Below are 22,004 nucleotides of genomic sequence, written 5' to 3'. Positions count from 1 at the left end.
TGTGTATATGTGTGTATGTATGTACTACGTAGGTATGTGGGTAGATGTGTGTATAAAGTATGATTTATGACTACTTATATTAGTGAAAAGGGGCAGGAACACATTTCAGATGACTGGAGTCATATGTCTTGTGGCTACAGCCGTAGAAAGAAGTCATTGGGATGGATGATGAGTTCCCTCACATGGAGGTCCTTGTGGACTTTTCACTGGTGTTTCCTATGAACTCTCCTGAATGAAATTGTTGAAGGGTCTCATTCAGCAATGAGATTATCACCAACAAATATCGATACATGTTCACCCGGGGAACAACTCACAACAACCACTCCAATTGGTGACTGAATGCATTCCCCTGTTCAATATGTATGCGTATGAAAATATGGGAACTGATTGGCCCAGAATGTTTTTTTTTTTTTGCCCACAGAATCATTGCTCACTGCATGTTTTTTGTTTATCAAACCATTGTCTGTAAACTAGAGACTTCGCGTGTGAACATCCCAGGAGGGCAGCTTTTTCTGAGATGCTGGAAACTCCATGTTGGGCACCTACAATCATACAACACTTAAAGTTGCTTAGATCACACATCTTGCCCTTGCAAAATGTTTGTTCAAACAACTACACTTTACTTTACTTTATTCAGTTTATTTTTACAGGGACAGTGCACATTAATAAACATTTCTGTAAATGTGCCAGTTTAGCCAGCATGGCTAATTTTCAACTGTAGTCCCTGGGCAGGTACATTAAAAACAACAAATACAAAATACAAATTCAGACATAATACAAATACGTTAAAACAAAAATTGTTATGCATAAAACAGACACCACATATGCTGGGATTTTACAGGGCATGGTCACACATCTGGTTGTCTTTTAACCACACTTTCAGGTAAGTTGTGAATGAACGATATGTGTTGCAGTTTCTTATGTGTGTAGGAAGTTTATTCCATATGTGAGCTGCCCTCACTGAAAAAGCTGACTGTTCAAAAGAAGTCCTCCTCATAGGAATTATACAATCCCCCTTGACAACACTTCCTTCAGCTTTTCCCCTGATACATATATATCTGATACAGAATCATTGGTTGTTTTCTTTGTGAAGAACATACAGACTGTTTTCTTTACATTGAGATGAAGACAAGAGTCATTGAGCCACTGAGTGACATGGACCATCATTGCAGATAACTTGCGTGCAGCTTGCTGTTTGGTCATTGCATGTACATAAATCACAGTATCATCTGCATACATATGTACCTCAGACTCACTGCAAACAGTGGGCAGGTCATTTATATAAAGACTGAATAAGTGAGGACCCAATACTGATCCCTGAGGTATGCCCACATCACAGCTAAGGGCAGATGACAACTCTCTATTGGCCTTAACCCTCTGAGCCCTGTCGTCCAGATATGATTTCACCCACTTAATGCATCAGTGGAAAAATTGAATAAGGACAGCTTAGCAACAAGAACCTCATAAGGACGGAGTGTAGCACAGTGGGTAAGGAACTAGACTTGTAACCGAAAGGTCGCAGGTTCGATTCCCGGGTAAGGACACTGCCGTTGTACCCTTGAGCAAGGTACTTAACCTGCATTGCTTCAGCATATATCCAGCTGTATAAATGGATACAATGTAAAAAATGCTTTGTAAAAAGTTGTGTAAGTCGCTCTGGATAAGAGCGTCTGCTAAATGCCTATAATGTAATGTAATGTCATAATTGACGGTGTCAAAGGCCTTCCTTAGATCTGAAAATATGGCCCCAACAACCCCCCCTTTATGAGTCTTTGAAGACTGTGTTATTCTTGTCGGGCCCTTAATTAACTGTGTAAGATCAAGATTGTTTGTTATGCGCTTAAGAATTTTCCTGTTACATTTGTCTTCCCAATTTATGTTAAAATCCCCCATTAAAATGACTTCTTTCTCAAAATTACATTCTTTTAACATGCTGTTCAATTGGTCAAAAAATACATTTTTGGAGGAGGGTGGTCTATACAAACCAATGAGGGTAAAAGACATTTGTGGAGACAGTGTAATATTAAGTCCAATGCACTCAAGTCCATTTTCACATTGCCACTGGATTCGATTACAGCTGATATTGTCTCTAATGTAAAACATTATCCCCCTCCTCTCCCTTCAGATCTGTCTCTCCTGTAGATATTATAACCTGGGACACTTAAGGCTCCAGATGGAGAGTTCTTGTGTAGCCAGGTCTCTGACAGACAGAGGAAGTCTAAATTTGAGTCCATGATGAGATGCTGAATTTGTTCACTTTTCCCAGTAACACTACGAATATTTGCTCGCGGATCCCATAATATTTGTGCCTGATTGACAGTCTGGAAAAAGTTCCACCTTTGGCGTTTGATGATTGCAGGGTTTAGACCTCTATGCTTCGTTTTGATTGGCTGTTGCTGAGTTGTGTCGAGTAGATCAGTTTCAACATAGGAAGTCACTGAAGGTGCACTGAGTACATTTTAATAGTTAAAGTTCATTTTATGACAAAGCGATGCAAATGATGTACACCTCTTCACAATGTCGGCATGCTTTATATATTGAGTGGCAGCCACATGATTCACTGTTTGGAGGAGCAGACTATTTGCATCAATGAGCATGTATGCCTATAATGTAGCCATTGAGTAATTATTTCTACAAGTCTTTTTTTCTCCAAAAAGGGAGAGCAAGCAATTTTAATGTGTGTTTTCAACTTCAAGTATGTCTTTGCAGGTCAGATAAATAAATTAAAGAACAATTCTCTGAAACTGTAAAACTATGATTGTTGTACAGTCTAGGTATTCAAACTCAGTCCTAGGGACAATCTATGTACGCTGGTTTTCGTTACAACCACAATTTCAATCCCTTAATTTGAAAAAGCTGTTAATTCTTCTTAGTTAGGTACTTTTCATGTTTAGAGGGATTATCTGCCCTCTTAAACCACATTATGTCAGAAATAGCTATGGATGCCATGAAGAATAAAAATCCCAGGTTCACATTTGGCTTATTGTGCTATATTGCAAACAACTGCGTAAAAAGGATTACAAAATTATTTAACGGATCAAGTTAAAGACTGACATGAATCAATAGGCTGCTAATTGGTGAAGGTGTAGACACATGGCTGCTAAAGCAAACCATTTTGTAGCTAATGTTGAATTAAAAGAAAAAGCGAGGGGGGTGGGGGGGGGGGGGGATTTACTTAAACACATGTTCAACAACCTAATTGGCCTATAGTGATTTCCCTCAGTCCTGAATTTGATCAGTTCAAAATTTTTGTTACCTGTTTTTATGCAGTTGTTTGAAATATGAACTTATGAAGGTTTATCTTAATAGCATGCATAGCTGACATAATGTGGCTTAAGAGGGTAAATCATTCATCCATGATCATCCGCATATTCCTGATTAGGGTCACGGGGAGGTGTTGGAGCCTATCCCACCGTGTATTGGGCGAGAGGCAGGAGTACACCCTGGACAAGTCACCAATCTATTGTAGGGCACACACACTATTCTCTCACACGCTCCTACCTATGGGCAATTTAGAGTCTCCAATTTGGGAGGAGTACCCGGAGGAAACCCACATGGACACTGGGAGAACATGCAAACTCCACACAGAAAGGCCCATGATTCAAACCCAGGACCGTCTTGCTGAGAGGCGACAGTGCTACCCACTGCACCACTGTGCAACCCTTAAGAGGGTAAATAATGAATCTAAACATGAAAAGCACCTAATTATGAAAAATTGACAGCTTCTCTGGGATTGCAATTATGGTTAGAATGAAAACCAGCATACAAAGGGTCACTAAGACTAAGTTTGAATACCTAGGTTGCACAGGAACCAGTTAACTGATTCGATTTACAAACCAGCAATGTTCTATAAGCATAACTAGTATACTGACATTCATTAAAAATGAATCATACATTTTCTCCCAGAATGATCACATGACATAATTGGTTCAGTTTTTGGTGCTCTATGTGGCAGCTTGCATAGACAATTTGCAGATGCTGACCAGAGGTATCGCTAATTAGTAATGGCACAGGGGATATCCTGCATACCCCCTGCCTGGGTGCCAGTAATGTTCAGCACTGCAATCAGAAACAACTGGTTACACCACTCAGAAGTTAATAACACTTTCCCAGCACTGTGGAAACATGTAAGAGTTACTTTTGTTTTTCTGAAAATATTTTACTTTACTGTGGGAAAAAAAAAATCCCAAATGTACCTTATTTCAGGCCATTTACAGGTCAGAAAACAATGAGAAGTGAATGATTGATTAACCACATTGGGGGGTATTATTTCGGCCATTATTTAAAATTCAAGCCCTATGCACATTGATTTCACTGCAGCTGTAATATATATATATATATATATATATATATATATATATATATATATTATCAGATGGCAATGTGTATTATCACTATTATAAAAATCTAAATTGTTCTAAATATTAATGGTTACACTTGAGGTGTGCTCAGTAAATTATTTTGGCAGTGAAATTATCAAAATAAAAGAGCACCATGGTAGTTAATGGGATTAACATACTTATATTGTATACACATTCTCCACGTTACACATGATTACTGTCTCCTCAGAATCACACATTATTTTACACCTCACTGAAGGTCTGAAATCTCAATTTGCACCCTTTTTGTCGTCTATATTTAGATATTACCACAAAATTATGCTTCAGCTTGAATTGCAGGTTTTCCTGGTCGTAATTAACATAATTGCTGTAGACCAAAAGAGAAGATGGAGGAAGGTTTTCTCCATTATGAAAAATGAGCTGGCTGTGAACACATTCAACTATTGCAGAATTACTATAATTATCACTTGAAAGGTTGAAAATGTTCATTCAAACATGCAGTTACCTTATTATGGAATACAAAGCAAAACATTCAGGTGTAAATGATATAGGTTATGTGGTGGATTACATCAAATTCTCAGTTTTGAACTGCTGCTCTGTGCTAGTCTTGACTGAAATTGAGTTTGTCTGGTTTGAGTGGGTGCTCAAAACCCATTAACCACTCAATACCATGCATTTACTTACTAAGACAATTAGCAATTTCTTTTAATGCCATTTTCTTTCAAATTAAAATGTTGAATTTCAAAGCCTGTTTTTTGTGCATACATATTGAGTGGTTCACAACCATGATGTCTTGGAACACAATGATAGCTATATCCTTCAATATTTTCATATGCACGTAGATTAAAAAAATAACTACAACAAGAATAAATATACATTTTTTAATGTACATGGGAATATTAAATAAAAGATGTGTCTAAAGGCGTTTTTATGGGAAAATAGCACCAATGGCTATGGCCACCAGTTTGCCCTCATCATGTGACCTGCAGGGAGTTAAATATTTAAATAAATATCCCCATTGGCCCTCCAACAGCACAGTCAAGTGACTAATCATACAACTGAGTTTCAAATTGAGACATTTATGAAAACAATTAGTTGATCTAATATGGGGAGAGTCAGGAAGGAAAGTGAACATGAATGTTTTTTTTTTGGAGCGTTTCACGTATTAATGATCGGCCTGTGGATCTACCTCTCTCTATCAGTGCCCAACGTGGCTTCAAACTGACACTTGACTGAACAAAGACTTTCTATTTACATAATATATGTTTCCTTGATCCCTCCATCATTGCATCCTTTCCTCACTTCCTCTGGTTGATGAAGCAAGGGAGCAAGGAAAGGAGGCAAGAATAAACGATTGGAATGAGCCCCTTGAATGAAACATTGCATTTAAAAAGCACTTTTCAAGATGCTCAAAGTTCTTTAGAGTGATGTGGGTGAACTCAGTGTAACACACACCTGGATAATACATGGCAGCCATTTTGCGCCAGAACGCTCACCGCACATCAGCTGAGGTGGAGAGGGAAACAACAATTTTTAGCCAATTAAATATGGATGATTAGGTGACAGGTTGAGATAGTCAGGCTGGGAATTTAGCCAAGACATCAAACCTTACATGCCCCTATACAACATATTTCTTCATGTAAGCTATTTTCCAAGTCTCTGTGATGCTCACATCTCACCCCTTTAGGTGAATAGAACATCACCTAAATTGGTGATGATTGGCCATGTATGGCATCAGTGTGAAGGGTCTAAGTGGAAATTTTCTTCCCCACTCAGTTTTAAACTCAGCAGCCACCACTGCTTCCTGAACCAAGATGATAAAATACTCAGTGAAAGCAGGGGGTGTAGTGCATGGTTGGAGCAAATACTACAGACACTGCCGCCTGCAGGACCTGGAGTTGAGTAGCCCTGCTATATAGTGAGTGCCATAATCACAGCGGCCTACAGAACCTGGAGTTGAGTAGCGCTGCTATATAGTGGCTGCCATAATCCTCAGAGTGACATTCGACTGCAACCTGACCTTTGCTGACAACATAGCTTTGGTGAGCCTCTGCAATATCTGATGAATCCACTCCTTTGTCACCACTCCACTCAGCTCCTGGTCGAGGCCCTAGTGCTCTCTGACCTGAATTACTGCAACACTCTGTAAACTGGTCTCCCTGCCTGTACAATGAGGCCTCTAAATGCTGCCACTCTATGTCCTTAAATGTTAAATGTGAATTAAATGTTAGCATGTAGGACGGAGTGTAGCACAGTGGGTAAGGAACTGGGCTTGTAACCGAAAGGTCGCAGGTTCGATTCCCGGGTAGGACACTGCCATTGTACCCTTGAGCAAGGTACTTAACCAAAATTGCTTCAGTATATATCCAGCTGTATAAATGGATACATTGTAAAATGCTATGTAAAAGTTGTGTAAGTCGCTCTGGATAAGAGCATCTGCTAAATGCCTGTAATGTAAGTCTTGCTTTTTGATATAGCATTTTAGGGGTATGTTGACAGTGATTTATACTGTACATTGAGATTAGTCAAGGTACTGACATTTTGGCTATCATATTACTTAGCCTTATGCTGTTTTCTTCCAGTATATCATTGATTATTTATTGGAACACTGTGTTATGCACGCTTGTGATATGTTCTTATGCTGTCTAATGATTCTTGTTCAAATGTGTTCTGATGTTTTCTGTAACTGTACTGTTGTCCATGTAGGCTTATTATATACATGTACTGTATGTACCTTTGCTTTGAAAGATTCTCTGAATACGAGCAACTGACAAATGAATAAATTAAAGTGTTTCGACTTATATACTTCTGAAAAGTGATGGGTCCTCTCTGGAGTGATGAAGCTAATTGTCCAGCAAATAAAAGATTGCAGAGAAACAATTGCATTTCAATACATCTCTGTGTGAATTAATTTAAAACATTTATTTTACTTGAGATTAATCTGACTGGTGTGATGTATTATCATTGTCATTTTTCATACAAATACAGCAGTGGATTGTGTACAGTATTGATATACAGTATGCCTATTGTAAATTATCTTTTAAAACCTGATGGCCAATATGCAGTCATAATGGGTTTTTATTTTATTTTATATATATAGAATCGTAGTCATAAATGTTATAAATTTCACATATTATGCAATATCTGGATATTTATTACAATGAAATTCAGTTAAATTTTATTTGTATAGCACTTTTTACAGAGCACTGTCACAAAGACACTTTACGGAGTAGCAAGGCAAATCTTTTTAGAGATTCCTTTGGGAAGAGATATACCTTTTTGACTCGGAATCCTTTTTTAAGACTCCCTTTTACTTTTGTGTGTTACAATTTGCCAATATCACATTTTGTTTTCTGTATGTTTTGTGTCGGTACTTTTCTGTTGTAGGTTGCAGGTGGTCAGGCAGGTGTCCTCGTTTTAACACATTTTTAGATGGTTATGCCAGAGCAGGAAGAACTTTGCTGGAAGACTCTAAACTCACACTTTGCCCCAGTGGTGAGGTTGAGAACTGTGCTATTTTTTTTAGATGAGGAGTAGCCTAGCTCTGGTATGTTTTCTTCCTGAACCATCCTGTTAACCTACACATGGTAATGTGGTCTGTTTTTTTGTCTTATTGTTTGTAATAAATCTTATATTTTTGTTATTGTATGTAAATTTTGACTCCTTGTTTTGCTTGCGTCATTTGTTGTGTTACTGTCTGTTGTTGTCCCTGGTTAGAACTCTGGTTGGCTTTTGGGATGTAACAACGTGTTTATAACTTTAATCCCTAATGCAATATTGACATTACAATTATATCAGAATGTTCAATGCATATGTTTATCAAAAGTCAAGAACAGGGAGTCATATGCATTTCATGACGGCAGATTTATAGATTTTTTTTTACTGCTGAGGCGTTTCTACTGTTTAACTTTTTTTTTTTTTTTAACTTGGCTACTGTAGCTACCCGCAAATGGCACGTTTCTAAATTAATGTTACCTAGCCCTGTCCTCTTCCCACATACCAATGCTTAGGAGGTCTGTTGTGTCTACAACACCACATTAAAAAAACTTCAATTTAAAAATATGACAAACACTTTCATTTATTTGTCATTCACGGTAAATGAAAATGACTGAATCCATGCCTATATGTTTCTTTGAGCTACAATGTATGTGTGTTTGCTTGTATGTATGTGTATACATGTCTCTCATAGCCTACATTTATATGCGTTACTGTTATCAATAAGAAACAGTACAAAAAGAAATGATATCTGAAGAAAAACACATTTCCAACATACAAAAATGGCAGGTTAAAATGCTAAGTGAAGAGGTCTGAGATGTAACCCATAGAGGGTTTTGAGCACTCAGTCAGACTGCAGTAAGTGTATCTCAAAAACACATTTTCAACAGACAGCATTCAAGTTACTCGCACAAACAAAGTCCTGTCTATAAGTGATTAAAACTTGCAAAATCTAGGCATTCTATTAGTGCTGATATGAAATTTAGGCTGAGAATTAGGCTATTAGGTGAGTAATAAAATGATTTTTATTTACATTCAAAAATTATGCATATTTTATTGACACTGTTTAAACTTGTGGATAGATGTGCTCTTTGTCCTCCGCACCCACACATGGAGAATATTCCTGACAAGGATCTGCAACACGCAGATTTTGTCATTTAAACTATCTTGAAGTATTGGTTTTGTAGTTCGTAAGCAAAGATGTTGTTGTCAGGATATGCAGGTGGCAGAGAGCATGGACTGTGGACAGCAGGGGATTAATTGCAAATCAGCGGACTAATGTAAAAATATGGACATATTCAATATATAGTCCGGCGTCTTTGTAATAATTCCACTTCGTGATGGTCCTGGCATCCTCAACAACAGGCATCACTTAGTCTGGTTGCCAAGCAATGGCGTGTGTCCTATCTCCAGCGGATCTTGGGATCAGCATCTCCGCAACAGCTGACTGTGATGTCAGAAACAAAACACAAAGCACAAAAACACTGGGACATAACAATCACTCATTTATTCGTTTTGTAGCCAGGTGGTAAATAAAGTATATTCCCCACAGTGTCGGCTACCAATGAATGGTTGTTTTTGTTCACCAAAAGGGTTAAACTACTTAAACAAGAATGTAATTTCATCAATGATGCATAAGAATGGATTTTATTTCTGAAAGCAGTGCACAATGTAATTCAAGCGATGTAATGGAGAATGCCACAGCTGTCAGTGACTACTTTTGTCCAGTAGATGGAGTGTCCTGAAAATGGTTCGATTGGTGTGCCAGATGCATGCCGGTCTTTTCCTGTTCTGGTCGGACCTGGGAATGGATGCATGCAGTGAATGCGATTTTAAAGTGTATGAAATAAGCGGTAAATACCCCATGGTTTGTTAACATCTTACTAACATATGGATTTGTAAATAACAATATCAATGTATATGACCATTTTGAGTGGATGGTTTGTTAATCCATAGATTTTCAGTGGAAGCTAGGAGGTGCACATGCTGTAATAATCAGTGGTACGTTGATAATTTTTAATGTTGTTCCAACTCCAAACGGCTTTGACAGATAGGATGCTACACATTAGCAAAGATGGGGCTGCTGACATTGATAATTTTCGATTTTCTGTTTTTAAGTGATCGAGTGCACTTTTTGTTAATGGTAACATTACACAGTTAGCCTATAGGCTTCTTAACACACCTGGAAAAGAATCGCTTCATTAAATTGTGTGAAATGATGTATTCATAAAATAATACTTAAAGCATATCATGTACCATTGGGGAGAGTAGCCATAAATGTAATACTTGATAAATGTAACACAGTCTAATAACTTCAGGTACAATGCGGCAACCATAAAAATTTTTTTTTATAGAAATCTGTTATGGACGTAATTTTCGGGCTATAAGGCATTATTTTTTATTCATACATCAATTAAAAAGTTACCTGTCCTAGAAAAATTGGTGTGCTTTCCGGATTGTATTAGCTTATAGCTAGAACTAGATGCTAGGCAACCAAAAAAAAAAAAAAAACACAATGTCTGCCATCTGTATAAATGTAACAGCTGTTATATTTATTCAGCCTCTGAGTCGATATAACAAACAACATGCTTTTTGCTGTTATATGTTTACAGAATGCAATCAAAAGGGACCTGTTGCGGTCATGGAGAGGGCTTCAGATTTGGAGATTATGGACAATAGATAGTGTTGAAAACTATTTACATGTGGTGTCCTTCTGGAGAGGCCTTAGGCATTTTGAATGGTGTTTAATATGTATTAAAGAAATTAATTTTACTCATCAACGTGTTTGACTTTTTAAGTTAGTTCAGTTTTTAGTGTTAAATGTGTTTAGCTATTTGCTTACTGATCTGCCTCATTGTATGGATGCTCCAAGTGATTCATGGAAAAGAAACAGCCAGCCGGTCACACCAGATTGGTCTGTATGGTAGGCCATTTGCTTTGTAAAAGCTTACCTGGGGGTTAAGAAACAAACAAAAGCAGCTTTCCTCATCAATTTGGATGGTACAAAAATTCACTTCATGGTAAGTTACGAAGTAAGCTTGTGCATCAATGTTTACATCTGTTTTCATGAATAAAGCCCTATGCTTCATAATCTGATGATGTGGCTGGTCTCAGGTTACCATTGGAAATGTGTTTCCTTAATTAACATTAGTATGTGCAGAAAAAACCTTACACTATACCGATTTACTAAGATAAGATAAAATAGACTTTATTAATCCCCAGGTGGGGAAATTTGGGTGTCACAGCAGCAAATAAAAACGGCGTATCACACATAGACATAAAAGACATAAAAAGTGCTTTTAGTGATTTGCTTTAACAATAAAGATTAAAAATAATAGTAATAATAAATAAATAATAAAAAGTGCTTTTTTAGTGCAGCAGCAAAGTCCTTTAAAAGGCATGGCTGTCATTATGCAGTCTGATGGCGGTTGGCACAAAGGAAGGCCTTAGGCACTCTGTCTTGCACCTGGGGTGGATGAGCCTATGGCTGAAGGAGCTCCCCATCCACCACAACTCCTCATTGGGGGGGTGGGAGGGATTGCTCAGGATGGCACTGATCTTCCCCTTCATCCTTCTCTCTCCTACTACCTCCAAACTGTTCATTTCAATGCCCACAACGGAGCTGGCCTTCCTCACCAGCTTATTGAGCCTAAAAAAGTTGCTTATTTACTCACAAAATATTTAGCCTAGCACAATGAAATTTTACTTCAAACAGATTGAATATGTCAGTTGTCATAGGCCGTTTCGATTAACTTAATAGCGTCAGATACAATTAAAACCAAAGTACAGACAGTCCATTGTTCATGCCATTCATACCAACTCCAGAAATCTAACATTTTCATAATTTTTTGGTGAAACCAGAAATTTTCTGTGTCATGAATTCAGTGAAATTAATGGTAGGGTATCTTCTGAGAGAAAGTATTAATGACAAATCAATAGTAACAATACTTAAATTTCGACAATTTTTTTCAATTACACTGCAACATGAAGTCGTCAAAATGACAGAAATATAAGGGCATTGTTCTTTTCATAGTAGCCATCCTTGGGTCATTATTCACCAATTTGCATTCTGTACTGTGTCATATCTGGCTAATCATTAAAATTATTTATGAGACGTATCAACGTTATCTTAAAACCTCAAAACCTTGAAAATGAGCAAACGTCCGTTTGAAATCAGTAGCCTACACGTAAAGTACCAGGGGTATGCGCAGGGGAAATGGACACTGAATTCAGCAGCACACCAGACCTGGATAAGTCAAAAATAATTGTTTTTTATTGCTACCTGCAATTATAAATTTTCCCCTCCCCCTGCCCCAGCATTTGCTAACCTCTTCTTTAGCACCCTCTGTTCCCCGATAATGTAAAGCATATGTCAGACTCCAAATGGATATATCATATAAAATCTCACCAGAGTTGCCCTTTAATTTATCAATGTATAAAGCAATGCACTGTATATTTGAACTGTTATTACGAGAACAAATGCAGGCAAAGCTTTTATAATGCAAACAAGATGAAAATTACAGCACACCGGAAGGTGTTTTGCAACATTTTGTTTCACAGCAACATGTTAAGAGGGCTGGGGCAATAATTCTCCAATTTAATGGAAATACACAAATGTGCTCAAGTTTTGGTATCCAAAGTAAATTTGGTGTTTAAAAATGTATATAGCCTACTAAACGGCAACTAGGGTTAACAAGTTGTTAAAATTGAAATCTACAGCTGCTAAACATGTTTATGCTTATAAATACAATATGCCAAATATGGTAACTTCCCAGAAAAGCAAGCGTAATGAAAAAAAGTATGCTGCATTGAGGATAAAGTTGTGAAAACATTGACACATAATGTATTTAGATACATATTTTTATGAATAATAATAATAGTAATAATAATTTTTTGAATAATGTATGAATAAACACACACTGCATGTATAAACAAGGAATATTTATATGCTCAAGGTATTGAAGCTTTGTGCTTATGTCTGAAAGCAGCAGGTTCATTGATTGTCAGTAGGATTGTCAGATAATCATTGCTCTGTATGTGTGCTGAGCCAACCAGTCATTCCATCCAATAGTTGCCGTCCAAAGGGTAGATGCGTAGAAGAGCTGTACGCCCATCCTCCTACCGTACAAGTATGGTGGGAGAGCAGCACGCAATGCTAATCAGGTAGAGGCTGCATTCCTGTGCTATAAAAAGATTTCTCAATGAAAGACTTTGAGGTCGAAGCCATTTGAATGATTTTTCTGAATGACGCAGGGGCTGGGTCCCATGGGATGCAGATCAAATCCAGCTGAAAAGACAGAGATGTTAAGGCAGAGTGAATGCACAGCCAGGAGCCCTGCCTTTTGCTGACTTTCAATTAAAACTTTGATAAAAACGAGACTTCTAAAGTTCTAATTCTCATGGGAACCTGAAGAGACTGCCCAAAGGAAGCTTCCATTTTTGCTACCAACTTCAGTTAATTTCTTTTAAATGATTAAGTGCTCTCATCATTTCTTTGTATTTTGTATCCCTTGTCACTTTCAAAAAAAGGAAAAAAAATATATTACCCAGAATACATTCTGTCCCCAGACTAACCCCTTTCCTGATCTGCTTTAATACAGAAACATTGTCAGTCATCTTGAGGGGTGAATATAGATTACTTAATCATATTGCATTTCAGTGCAGGTCTAATTAAGACTGATACTTTGGGTTGGGGTGGGGCTACATACATAGGAGGGCGTATCTTCAAAGTGAAACTGACTATTTAAGTAAACTATAAAAATAACCGTGACTAATCATTTACAGTTTATTCTGTAACTGTTTGCTTTGGGAAACAGCAGTATTTCAGTTTCAGTTGAAACTGCTGCATAATACTGAATATTGTAGGGTGAATTCAACATAGAAATCCTTACTAATGCAGTCTAACAAGAGTATATGCAGTTCTTCTGGGGGCAAAGGGCAACTGTCCTCATTGTTTATGAACACCGTGTACAAAGACAGGATTTGTGAAACAACAAATTGCAAATGCAAGTATGTCCCACTTTCATAATGATAATTAATGGACAGAATCCAGTTAGAAGTCAGCACGCTTTTCCCCATTACTTGGCAAAGATGAGTTCAAACCATACCCAGAGGTACACCAAAACTTTCAGGGGAATCACCATGGAGAAAGAAGCGTCTGCTAAAACACAAGATGAGGTGGCAGACAAAAAGCCAAATGTATTTGAAGCTCCAGGGACCCACCAGTCTTTCTGTCATACAAGTTGGTTGGCCATGTCTGGCTACCTGTCCCTAGAGGATTATGGGATTAACACAGAATTCTCTGGAGTAAGCTGCAGCACTTGGTAGCCAATAGACAAGCCAGCTGGAAACCCAAGAGCTGATTGTCTCCAGGATGAGGTTTTTGTTGCTGGAGGTCGCATTACTTATTCAGGGGGTCTCTTTTGAATGCCAAAATGAGGTCTACACACTGTCTGGGATTCTGTCTTGCTGTAACATTGGCTCCCAAAGCCAAGCATGTGTGATCTGCATTGCAAAATTCAGCTTCTGCAGAACAATTCAGGGACCTCTGAGAAACAAAGTCAATCTCCTAATTATGTCTGACAAAGATTTAATGCATGTACAATCTGTGACCTTGGTACTGTAAATGTATACATCCTCTGAACAAACATGTTTTGTGAAGTTACACATACTTTCATTTTTGGTGGTACCATATATGGAAATAAATATAAAAGCAAGAAAAATGGACAAATAAATCAATATACACCGAAATGAAATATTAGAAAAATCTGCATTTTTTTATTTCCATATTTATTTATTTCTTAACTCATTCATTTCTGTATATATTTATAACACAGTTTGTCACCAGTCACACATAGCGACTACTTTAATGTCTTGGCTTTCATGATCTGTATGTTTCAATGTTAATTTCAGTGTAAAATATACTTTTGAAGCGTTTGAACATAAGATGACAAGGTAGCACTGGAGTTTTGTGTTATTTGAAGATTTGACAGCTGGTCCCCTGTCCCCAGCCACACAATCACATCAGCTGCTTTCATGTCTACAAGCTCATGTATTCGGTTTTGTCTGATTTTGTTCAAAAAATGTCATTGCTTTCATTATCTGGATGTGTTAATGTCAAACACAGTAAAAATGTGGTCTTACAGGTTTAAAATGTAAGATGAAGGTAACTGCGGATTTTTGGTTACCGAGACCCAGCCCAGTGTAATAGCCCTAGTGGCAGTTGGCCTGCCGGAGAGGCGGATTGGTTTCGGCTGGGACGGCTGTTGGAGAGAGCACACACACCTGGTTGCATTAGTTAATCAGCCCAGGTGCTTAAAGGTGTGCTGCTCTCCACAGTTCGGGGCAGAGACCGGGAGCTAACACCGAGAGCATAGTGTTGATTTTCCTTTCGGTTTTTTTGAGCACTGAAAAGAAGGGTAATCCTCAGTTGGGATGCTGGAAGAGCTGGACCTAGCTGGAAAGGCGGGTCAGCTACAGAACAGGGAACTAAAAAGTTCCTGCTCGTTTTACTTTCTTTTGTCTTTGTTATTTTAGATTGTTGTTCTAGTTTTTTTTTTTTTTTTGCCCGGTACTGCCGCATCTCCCTCCCAGGGGTGTTACATTGGCATGTGACAGGCCTGTAGGCTATGCTAGTTATTTCCCTGATCTCCCCAATACTAATGCCTATAGCCTACTGGCAAGAAATAGCCAGAGATTTGAGACTGGCTTACACAGCTGAAAATGCTAGTCCTGATTATTTACTCTTTCGTGTGGATGCTTTGACAGTTTGTTCCAGTTAGCTGCATCACAGAAGTTGACCCTAGGGTTCACCAATTTGGAGAAAGTGGCTCGCCACCATTTCGCTCCAAAATTCAGATTACGCCAGATCAGTTGGACACTCTTCTCACATCTTGAATATTCCAGGCTGAATTACCACCTTTTTTTTTTCTTTTTTTTTGCTGATAAATTTAGTTCCGTCTGGATTGATGCCATTTACAGAAAGGTAATTAAAATAGTTTGGCTATTGCATGTTGGAAAACATTTTCAGCCAATGCAGTATATCGTATTTTAGAATCTTACATTGCATGTGTATCTCCAGACTCCTTGGAGAGTCTGAATCAATATCAATATAGACACTCATTCTAGTTCTTCGCGTTCTAGTCAAGTAGACTTTGCTGTCATTCATGTAACTTTGTAGACAAATAAAATATTATCTGGGGCCACAGTGCTTTCACTGTATTGTTTTTATATCATGGGTAGATTTCTAGCCATCTCCTCAATTTGCTTCAAAACTACAGCTACATTCATAGCAACATTGTAGCTGTCTATTCAATTGTGTGCTTTTGTGTGATGAAATGGGAGCCAAAATAGTCAAACAGCATAGCACGACATATGTCATGGATGCTAAATTGAATTAATATTGCACACTTATATACCAAACTGCTTAGCTAGCTCAGTGTTGACATAAGATATTCATTGTAAAGTAAGTGTTCTCTATCATACATTTTCTTTCCATTTGACTTGTTTATTGTAGCTGTCACAGATTTTTTGGTTACATCAACCATAATCACAAGACTGTGTGTGATGCACGTCCAGGTTTATGCGATGGAGAAACACGCTCCTCTGTGAATTTAAGGTCATCCAAATTTATCAATTAAATTAGAGGAGCCATGCAAATGTTTTATTACCTACATACCCTTTAGAAACAAATAGGGCTTTTATCACCATGCAGGAGCTTCAAAGCCAATGCAATGAGAAGAAAGCCCACAAGAAATCTTCTGCCCTTGCACAGGCAATTTTTCTATCCATTTTCCACAAAGAAACAGAGCTAGCTAACCAGCAGGCTAACTTAACACTTTCACTCTTTTGCAGCTACAGCACACCGCACAACTAGCATAGTCCTTGTTTAGCCATTTCAATCATGTTCACTGACTGACATTCTAATATGGAAAACATAGTTCACTTAGACTGGAATGAGAACAAGATGGCAGCGTAAAAAATACATATTATGGCATAGGTGGAACACATGATCAAATAGTCTTTGTGTTCTCTTATGGAATGGTCACCCTGTCAGAAGTGGTCCAGGGTTCCTTCGGGAACCCACTTCGTTTGGACAATTTGTGCCATTTTACATCACTTGTGTAATCATAGGTAGCCAGCTAGCTGTACATTTCAGTGAACGGCAACTGTCTAGCCAGGTAGCTAGCGGGATCGCTCGCTAGCTAGTTACCGATTGATAAATCTGGACAAATTCAATCCAGATAATTTCAGTTTTCATATAATGTGCTAGCCAGCTAGCTTTTTTAAACCTGAGCTCACACCACTAATTATGTTACATATATTTTCAATGGTGAATAGTTTTCAATGATGAATGCATTATAAAATATAATAAAATTTGTTGCAAGTTCACATTGTTGTATTATTTTATTTTACACTGGAAGCCTAAAACTATCTAAAATTACATAGTTGCACAAAATGCCACAAAGTGAGATCCCAAAGGAATCTTCGGGCCAGTTTTGACTGGGGGACCAGATGTGACATGAAAACTGCATCCTTTAATTGTTTACAGTTTTTGCTTTGGTAACAAGTGAGTTTTGAAGGACTTCTCACAGACTAAGTTTTGAGGAAATTAAAGGCTGTCAACCTGCAGAGCAAATTCTCTCTCTCTCTCTTTCTCTGTCTCCCCCCCCCCCCCCAGGATGCATTTGTTTTAGAAAAATGCTTGCAGCATTGGGTAGGCTGTGTATTGGGGACATGCTTGTGCTGTCATCTGAGATCAGAGCAGTGGTGAAAAGTAATGATTGCCTAAAATTATGATTGATGTGAAATCATTGCAATATTGCACACCGGAATTCAGCGGTTGTGTAAATTTAGTGTAAACCCTGTGTCACCTGACCTGTCTTCTGCTTTTTTGGAGAGGGTCCCCCTCTTTTCTCCATTTTTATTTTTTTGGGGAAGCTTAGCATCCCCTATATTGTGATTACATTATCGGTAACCTTAAATGTACTGTTTACTGGCAAAAATGACCTTTAATTAATTTAATGTTATTTGAAGACAAAGACAAACATGCGACCAATGATAATAGCACCAAAAGCAGATAATTCCAGCTGAGTATTCTGTTTTTTAGACTTCTCTGGTTCTGGAAAATTGACCTACGTATAAATTAACAATGTCTCTTATCTGAATTTGCAAGTTAATTTCTGGAAGTTGGCTCCAGTTGACACTCTGACCATCTGTATTTTCACTTGATAAATATTGCCTTAGAAGGCCCACATTATTGGGCAATGGTTTAAATGGTTTTAAACGATGGATGTGTTATCACTTGCATGACTGATGCATGACTCAAAAATGCAAAATACTCAGTTATGAAATACCTGACCAGCGGGTACTTACAATATATTGCTTTGGACGATGAACAGCAGTCAAGTGCAAGTGTTTATTGAAAAAACACAACATTTTAAAATATATAACTACATTCCATACATTATAATATACATGCACCAGCCACTTCATTAGGTGACAGGAGTGGCACCCGGTGTGGTCTTCTGCTGCTGTAGCCCATCTGCTTCAAGGTTTGACGTGGTGTGCGTTCAGAGATGCTCTTCTGCATACCTCGGTTGTAACGAGTGGTTATCTGAGTTACTGTTGCCTTTCTATCAGCTCAAACTAGTCTGGCCATTCTCCTCTGACCTCTGCCATCAACAAGGCATTTTTGCCCAGAGAACTGATGCTCACTGGATATTTTCTCTTTTTCGGACCATTCTCTGTAAACCCTAGAGATGGTTGTGTGTGAAAATCCCAGTAGATCAGCAGTTTCTGAAATACTCAAACCAGCCCATCTGGCACCAACAAACATGCCACGTTCAAAGTAACTTAAATCATCTTTCTTCCCCGTTCTGATGCTTGGTTTGAACTTCAGCAGATCGTATTGACCATGTCGACATGCCTAAATGCATTGAGTTGCTGCCATGTAATTGGCTGATTACATATTTGCGTTAACGGGTGCAGTTTGCGGTTGAACAGGTGTACCTAATGAAGTGGCTGGTGAGTGTATATTGCTGGATTTGGGCTGCATAAATAATCCGGATGATGTAATAACGTTCTACAACAGCCAATATAGCCCCTATGATGTACTGTTGCTATGCCGACACTGCCAGCTTACTACAATATTGCGATAAAGATTCTAAGACAACCAAGTCTTTTTCTTTGGTTTAAGGGGTTATTTTCCAGCCTGATATGCGACCATATTAGTAAACGGCTACCACATGTCATCTAACTTGCGGGTAGCTGCCTATCTTCCTGAATATGAATTAAATATTTTTAACAGAAAAAAATAAATAAATGCAAATTTGTCCATGGAAATGGCTATACAAAAAGGCAACATAAGTGTTGTGATCTAGATTGCTATTGTAGACATAAGAAAATGTAATAGATAAAAAAAGTTAAGTTGCAGTCTATCCAGCTACCGATGCTGCCATTGGCCCATTTAATAAAACAAGACCCAAAGAATCCCAGATAAATTATTACATTAGTTAACACATGCATGTTCATTATTTAAAAAATTGTATCCAATTTGTTTCAGCATTTTTATTCAATTTGTTTCAGCATGATAAACAGGTTTGTTTTCAAAACAACGTTTGTTTTCGAAACAACACCACAACTGTAAATAATGTAGCTTTAAAACAAACATCACCCACGTTGTCTAAAGTGTTGGGGGGAAAGTTTTAAAATATATAACCTATTTCTTTCAGACTTAATATCCATTAAGTGATTCAAGATTGTTGTAGAAGTTGTAATGTATCACTGACAGAGCAATATGTGAAAATTATATCAATATTACGGCGGCAGTGTAGTATAATGGCTAAGGAGTTGGTCTTGTAACCTAAAGGTCGCAGGTTCGATTCCCCTGTAGGACACTGCAATTGCACCCTTGAGCAAGGTACTTAACTAGCATTGCTCCAGTATATATCCAGCTGTATAATTAGATACTCTTATCCACAGTGAATTACACTGTGTCTGCTAAATGCCTGTAATGTATTTTAAAAATGTTACATTGCACATAGGAACTTCTATTATCTCGCTAGCTGGGTTCTAGAAGGTGGTGCCGGAAAGTAGAAAATTCTGGATAGTAGAATGTGCCCCAAAGATAATGTAGCAGCCATATTAGCACATTTTTGTGCTAATAATTTTTTTTTGTATTTTTGTTAAAGTTACAATCTCGAAGATTTCAGTTTCGTTCTCTTTGGCGGTACCAATGGCGAGAAGCGGTCATTGCAGGTGTGTTTTTGGACCTCACTTCCCATAGATCCAACCGGATCCAACCAGTGTCGCCTGTGTGACGTCAGTCAGTTGGCACCTGGGCCACGCCAACTATTACACTTATTATTTACTGAATAAAAAATGGTTGTTATACAAGTAACGTTATGTACATACTCATTCATTGTCTAACATTAGGCTAACTTAAACTGTCTTTACACTGCCGAGCCGGGTTAAAATGCTGTAGCAGATCTGGTGTAGAATTAGTGATGATCAATTTCCACAAACGTTCTTTATCCACCTTTTGCTCGGTATGAACATCTTTCCACTGCAGAGAAGAATTTGCGGGATTCGCTGTGGCTCGTGCAATTATGTATCTTGTGCATCATCATCGTGAATGATTGTTATGTGATATTTTTGAAACAACTGCATTGTTTCTGGTTTTGCTAGCTAAACTGTTTGAGAATAAAGCTGAGCTGGGTGTTAAATTAGCAATCAGAATAAGAAGAATAAAACAAAACAAAGGAGATTTAATCAAAAAAGGGCATCAAGGCTGAAGGAACATATGAGGAAGCGTAATAAAATAATAACAACGCTAATCCATACTGCCGTATTCTTTTATTTAGTTTTCTCCGGCTTGACATCTTTACACAGAAATCAGACCTGGCTCTGTTCCACCTATACCCCGGCTTATATATTGATGAACTTGATGGCAATGTAAATAACGGTAATGTTAAGGCCAGTTAAGATCAATGATTTGCAACGAGACAAAACGGTTTTAGAATGTTGCAGAGAAAATTGCAGCGGTGTGAACTGGTTAGTTGCAGAGCCTCTGAAGCTGTTGCCTAGGGTCTCAAAAGACCCACCTTGTCAAATCGCCAAGTGCAGTTTTAGAACGTTTACAGTCATATGTCTTGGAATTTTGCAAGTTGCATCCAGTCTCGTTGCGAATCATTGATCTGAACTGGCCTTTAGTTAGCTACATTGCAACAAGGTAGCATTGCATTCAAGAGACGGTTGGCGAGGTCGGTACCAGTCGGTAGTGTTAGCTAGCATTTTTTCTAATTGTTAGCTGACATTAGATTGTGTTAATTACATTAGCTAGCTAGCTAACGCAACGTTACTGTCACGTAACGGGGGACCCAAACGCAGAGGGAAAAAACACAAACTCAAAAAGGGACAATTAACAAAGACTTTACTTACATGACAGGCAAACAAGCAGGGAACAGAAAAGGCCACGATGGGCAAAAACACAAACTCAAAAAATATCTAATAACACAGAAAACAAGAGGAACTCAAAAACACGGGCAGGGCAGAACACAGGCAGGCAGAGTACACAGGCAGGTCAAACAAACACAGGCAGGTACATACGGTCTGAAACAAACACAGATCGGGAACAAACACAAGTCAGGAACAAACACAAACAGGTCAAAAACGCAGGCAGGTACATACGGTCTGACCATACCTCGGAAACAAACACAAGGAACCAGCACCCGGGTCAAGGGAACAAAGAACTTAAATAGACAGGGGGTAACAAGACACAGGTGAACTCAAAAAACAATCAACCCCGAAAAGGAGGGGATAACAAGACACAGGTGAGAACAATGATAGAATAACAAGACAACAATAATACAATTAACAGGGGGGAGCAGGACACAAAACAGAAGTGCCGCCATCTGGCGGCCCAACAAGGGAAACACAGACAGGAAAACACAGAACCGTGACAGTACCCCCCCCCCCCCCAAGGGACGGCTCCTGACGTCCCAGGAGGCCGACCCGGGGAGGAAGTGAACAGAGGGTGGGAGCTGGAGACAGGACTCAGGACAGAAACAGGACTGGAATGGGACTCAAGAATGGAACAGGACTCGGGACAGGACTCGGACGGGGGAACAGGACTCGGGACAGGACTCGGACGGGGGAACAGGACTCGGG

Source organism: Anguilla rostrata, chromosome 5, assembly GCF_018555375.3.
Source record: "Anguilla rostrata isolate EN2019 chromosome 5, ASM1855537v3, whole genome shotgun sequence".
Lineage (NCBI taxonomy): Eukaryota > Metazoa > Chordata > Actinopteri > Anguilliformes > Anguillidae > Anguilla > Anguilla rostrata.
The sequence above is the reverse complement of the archived record's forward strand: the minus strand, read 5'-3'. Positions refer to the sequence as shown.